Genomic DNA, 5,477 nt, shown 5'->3' with positions numbered 1-5,477 from the left:
GGTAGAGGAAGAGTAACAACCCAGCACCCAGGATTGCACAGAGAAGGGAGGGGCATTGATGAGCCCTGTAGTTAAGAAGTGCCTCTAGAGACTTCCTCACCAAAGAAAACATCCTGGTACAGTTCTCTCAAACTCTAGCAGGCACCTTCATTCTAACTGACTGCTGGGCCTGCCGTCCCCAGCTAGGCAGCTCTGAGCACCTCTCCCTTAACCCTCCTGAGAGACCTGTCAGGAGATGCAGGGCATGATCACACATACCCCTCTGGGTATCTTCCTGCTTCTAATCACAGTCATCCCATGGGGTGGACTAAGGTCATGCCACCATGCTGGTGGCATGGACAAACAAGAAAACTGGATTGACTGCACCGAGAAAACTTTCAAAAGCAAGGACTAGGCTGTTTTTATAACATGAGCTGGGAACTTTAAGGCTTATCTGCTAGCATTCTCAACCCGTGTTCCCTGACCAGTGTTGTGTCAAAACCAGCTCGACAAGCAGGGTTCTCAAAAACGCTACATGGCAAGAGAATGAGAAACGAGATGCAAGATTTCAGAGAAAAGCGAGGATCAGGGGACCAACACCGCTCCAAGGTGAAGGTGCTGAAACTGAATCCAAGCCAGCTTTATTATACTTCCAGCCGTGAATGAAAGAATATGCAGGGAGTTAAACTATAACTCATGTGGCCTTCAGGGCCAAAGAACAAATGATCATTAACCATTAAGTAATTAGGAAACAGTAATCGATAACAAATCAGTAACTAAGACTAATATTTTTATCTATAGATTTTCCACCAAATACGTAAAACGTGTGACTCTGAGACGCCGGTTGAGAAACAGTCTGGGGTCGGTTTTCCGACCCCAGGATCATATCTTGTTTTCAAGATTATGAACTGGTCCCTCTGGTCTTGTTCCAAGAGTCTCATACCTTATAGGATCCAGTTTATCAATAATTATGAATTTCTTTTGTGGCCCTTGCGGGGGCCTGCTTTTCTTTTATTCTTCCTGTCTCTTACATCTCCCTCTTTTTGATTTTGTAAGTGATGAGAAATGGTGAGAAATGTTAGTTGTTGTTGTTAGCTTTGTTGTCTCTTGATCGTTTTTTTCTAGACTATATAGAAACACAAACACATAATTAATAGTACTCCCATAACTAGAGCAATTTTGTATCTAAATGTCTTGATCTGTTTTAAAGGATTAAGATAAGAAAGATTATCAGTAACAGTATCAAGAAAATCTGATCCAGAAATCATATCTAGATGTTTATTAAAAGCTTTTACTATATCTTGTTGTGGATCTTGAATATCTACAGAAATATTACTTTGATTTAATAGGTGTTGTTTAACTTTATCTCAATTAAATTGTGTCTTATTGCATTTGAAAGCCATTATACAAAAGGAAGTATAGTTCTAATCACATCTTAGTCTCACTTGTTTTTGTAAACTGACGAATTGACCTTTTACAGATTGTTGAAGGTCGGCCACTTGGGAGGCCAAGTTTTCATCAATTTTTTGTTGAGTGGTTCAAAGGACATTGGCATCTTTATGCCACTTTGTACAACATGAACTGTTTGTACAGATTTATGAAGAGCCATTTCAGCTACGACTGCCACAGTGGTAACTGCAATAATGTCTAAGATGGCAGCAATTAGTAATCTCAGAAAACATTTAACATGTTTAAGATTTTTTAATATTTTCTTTTTACTAACATATAATGTAAGGCTTTCTTGTCAAAGTCATTGTAAATCAACTGGAACCCATATGTCAGTTTTGGTTTTAACAATGTAAATATGGGGTGTAGGGGGGGATAATTAGTCACAGCTTAGAAGAGTGCTGAATGCTTTCTCTAAACCATGCCTGCTGCAGAGAAGAAACATCCCAGGGGCTGGGAGTGTGGAAAACCTAACCTTAATTCCTGGGCTAATTGCTGGTGGTTTGAATGTTTTGAAGCCAGGCCTTTTGCATCTAGCCTAGGCATATTTTTCTACTTTGTGATTTGATCTTGGCTGAAGAGGAAATAAAAATAGAACAGGAGGTGGTAGACGGCATGGATATTTCTACCTGCTCCAAAGATCCTGGCTTCACAGAGAGAACAGTCCAGAAAAGAAAGTTCCCCAGCCCTCCTCAATCCTCCAATGGCCACTCACCACAGGACACATGCACAAGTCCCATTAAAAAGAAAAAGAAACCAGGCTTACTGAACAATAACAATAAGGAGCAGCCAGAACTAAGACATGGTCCGTTTTACTATATGAAGCAGCCACTCACCACAGACCCTGTTGATGTTGTACTGCAGGATGGACGAAATGATTTCTACTGCTGGATTTGTCACCAGGAAGGCCAAGTCCTTTGCTGTGAGCTCTGTCCCGGGGTTTATCATGCTGTGTCTGAGACTGACATCAGAACCAAAGGGGGACTGGTTTTGTCCTGAATGTGAGAAGATCACAGAGCAGAATGCATCGAGACTCAGAGTAAAGCCATGACGATGCTCACCATCGAACAGTTATCATACCTGCTCAAGTTCACCATTCAGAAAATGAAACAGCCAGGGACAGATGCATTTCAGAAGCCTGTCCCATTGGAGCAACATCCTGACTATGCAGAATGTATCTTCCACCCCATGGACCTTTGTACATTGGGAAAGAATGCTAAAAAGAAAATGTATGGCTGCACAGAAGCCTTCCTGGCTGATGCAAAATGGATTTGGCACAACTGCATTATTTATAATGGGAGAAATCACAAAATGACACAAATTGCAAAAGTAGTCATCAAAATCTGTGAGCATGAGATGAATGAAATTGAAGTTTGTCCAGAGTGTTATCTAGCTGCCTGCCAAAAACGAGATAACTGGTTTTGTGAGCCTTGTAGCAATCCACATCCTTGGGTTTGGGCAAAACTGAAGGGGTTTCCATTCTGGCCTGCGAAAGCTCTGAGGGATAAAGATGGGCAGGTGGATGCCTGTTTCTTATGACATGACAGAGCCTGGGTTCCAATAAATAATTGCTACCTCATGTCTAAAGAAATTCCTTTTTCTGTGAAAAAGACTAAAAGCATCTTCAACAGTACAATGCAAGTGATGGAGGTTTACGTGGAGAACATCCGCCGGAAGTTTGGGGTTTTTAATCACTCTCCTTCAAGATACCCTACACGCCCAAGAGCCAGTACCAAATGCTGCTTGACCCCTCCAACCCCAGCGCAGGTGCTGCCAAGATGGACAAGCAGGAGAAAGTCAAGCTCAGCTTTGACATGACGGTGTCGCCCAAGATCCTGATGAGCAAGCCAATGCTGAGAGGGGGCTCAGGTTGCAGGATCTCCTTGTCCGACATGCCACGCTCCCCCATGAGTACAAACTCCTCCATGCAGATGGGCTCCGATGTGGAGCAGGATGCTGAGAAGGCCACCTCCAGCCACTTCAGCGCCAGTGAAGAGTCTATGGACTTCCTGGATAAGAGCACAGCTTCATCAGCCTCCACCAAGACAGGACAAGCAGGGAGTTTATCCGGCAGCCCCAAACCTTTCTCTCCTCAAGTATCGCCAGTCACCACAAAAATGGACAAGACAGCCACCACGGGAAGCATCCTGAATCGTAACCTGCATCGAAGCAAGGCCGAGATGGACCTGAAGGAGCTGAGTGAGTCTGTCCAGCAGCAGTCTGCTCCTGTTCCTCTCATCTCCCCCAAGCGACAGATTCACAGCAGATTCCAGCTAAATCTCGACGAGACGATAGAGAGTTGCAAAGCACAATTAGGCATAAATGAAATCTTGGAAGATGTTTATACGGCTGTCGAGCACAGCGATTAGGAGGATTCTTAGAAGTCAGATAGTAGCGGTAGTGACTCTATCAGTGATGAGGAACAGAACGTGCCAGAAGATGCCAAAGACAAAGAGGGGGCTCGGATGGACAAAGAGCCATCTGCTGTCAAAAAAAGCCCAAATTGCCAAACCCAGTGGAGACAAAAAAGGAGCTGAAAGTCAGCACGTCACCAGGCAGCGAGAAAGCGGACCCAAGCTCAGTCAAGGAGAAGATGAGCCCCAGCCTGAAAAGGACTTTTCAGACAAAGCAAAACCCTCGCCTCATCCCACAAAGGATAAGCTGAAGAGAAAAGATGAGACGGATTCCCCAACAGTGCATTTGAGCCTGGATTCCGATTCAGAGAGCTAACTTGTCATAGATTTAGGAGAAGCCCATTCTGGGCAGGAGGGTCGAAAAAATAAGAAGGAACCCAAAGAACCATCTTCCAAGCAGGAGGTCGTAGGTAAAGCTCCACCATCCATGACAGTGGGCAGCCAGTCTCCCCCTGAAACGCCGGTCCTCACCTGCTCATCCTCCCAAACTCCCACGGCGGGGATCATGGCCACCACCAGCACGGGAAGCCTGGCGAAAAAGCAGAGGCTGCTTTTACCGAAGGAGACTGCCCCGGCCTTGCAGCGGGTCATGTGGAACTCATCAACTGTCCAGCAGAAAGAGATCACGCAGAGTCCATCCACCTCCACCATCACCCTGGTGACCAGCACCCAGTCGTCGCCCCTGGTCACCAGCTCAGGGACCATGATCACCCTTGCATCTTCGGTCAGCACAGACCTGCCCATCGCCACCGTTTCAGCTGATGTCACTGCAGACATTGCCAAGTACACTAGCAAAATGATGGATGCAATAAAAGGCACAATGACGGAAATATATAACGATCTTTCTAAGAACACTACTGGAAGCACAATAGCTGAGATCCACAGGCTGAGGATTGAGATAGAGAAACTCCAGTGGCTGCACCAGCAGGAGCTCTCGGAAATGAAACACAACTTGGAGCTGACCATGGCAGAGATGCAGCAGAGCCTAGAGCAGGAGCGGGACCTGCTCATTGCCGAGGTGAAGAAGCAACTGGAGCTGGAGAAGCAGCAGGCAGTGGATGAAACCAAGACGCAGCAGTGGTGTGCCAACTGCAAGAAGGAGGCTATCTTCTACTGCTGCTGGAACACCAGCTACTGTGACTACCCCTGGCAGCAGGCCCACTGGCTCGAGCACATGAAATCTCACACCCAGTCAGCTACCACCCCTCAGCAGGAAGCAAACCCTGAGGTGAACACAGAAACACTAACTAATCCCAGGGTGCCTCCTCTAGTGTTCAGGCAGCTCCCCCGGAAAGCAGCACCTTGAAAGAGAAGGAGACGCCAGCTGAGAAAAGCAAGGACAATGGCTCAACCCTTGACCTCTCTGGCTCCAGGGAGACGCCCTCCTCCATTCTCTTAGGCTCCAACCAAGGCTCTGTTAGCAACAGGTGCGACAAACAACCTGCCTCTGCCCCAACCAGCACAGACCACCAGCCGCACCCTAACTACACAGCCCAGAAGTACCATTCCTGGAGAAGTAAATCCAGTTGCTGGAGCGGCAGGAAGAAGCGAGGGTCGGCCCACTCAGAGCACATCTCCAGTACCAGTTTGAAGAACCTCATCCCAAAAGAGTCCCTCCTGGATACCTTCTGGGACTAG

The 5,477-nt window shown here is 46.5% G+C and overlaps 1 pseudogene; it reads left to right on the top strand.

Annotated features, from left to right (window-relative positions):
* Positions 1-2,001: 2,001 nt before the first annotated feature.
* On the top strand, positions 2,002-5,477 carry LOC128070182 (protein kinase C-binding protein 1-like; annotated as a pseudogene).

The sequence above is a fragment of the Budorcas taxicolor genome, chromosome X (assembly GCF_023091745.1).
Source record: "Budorcas taxicolor isolate Tak-1 chromosome X, Takin1.1, whole genome shotgun sequence".
Lineage (NCBI taxonomy): Eukaryota > Metazoa > Chordata > Mammalia > Artiodactyla > Bovidae > Budorcas > Budorcas taxicolor.
Note: the sequence above shows the minus strand (reverse complement) of the source record. Positions and strands in the feature narration are given on the sequence as shown.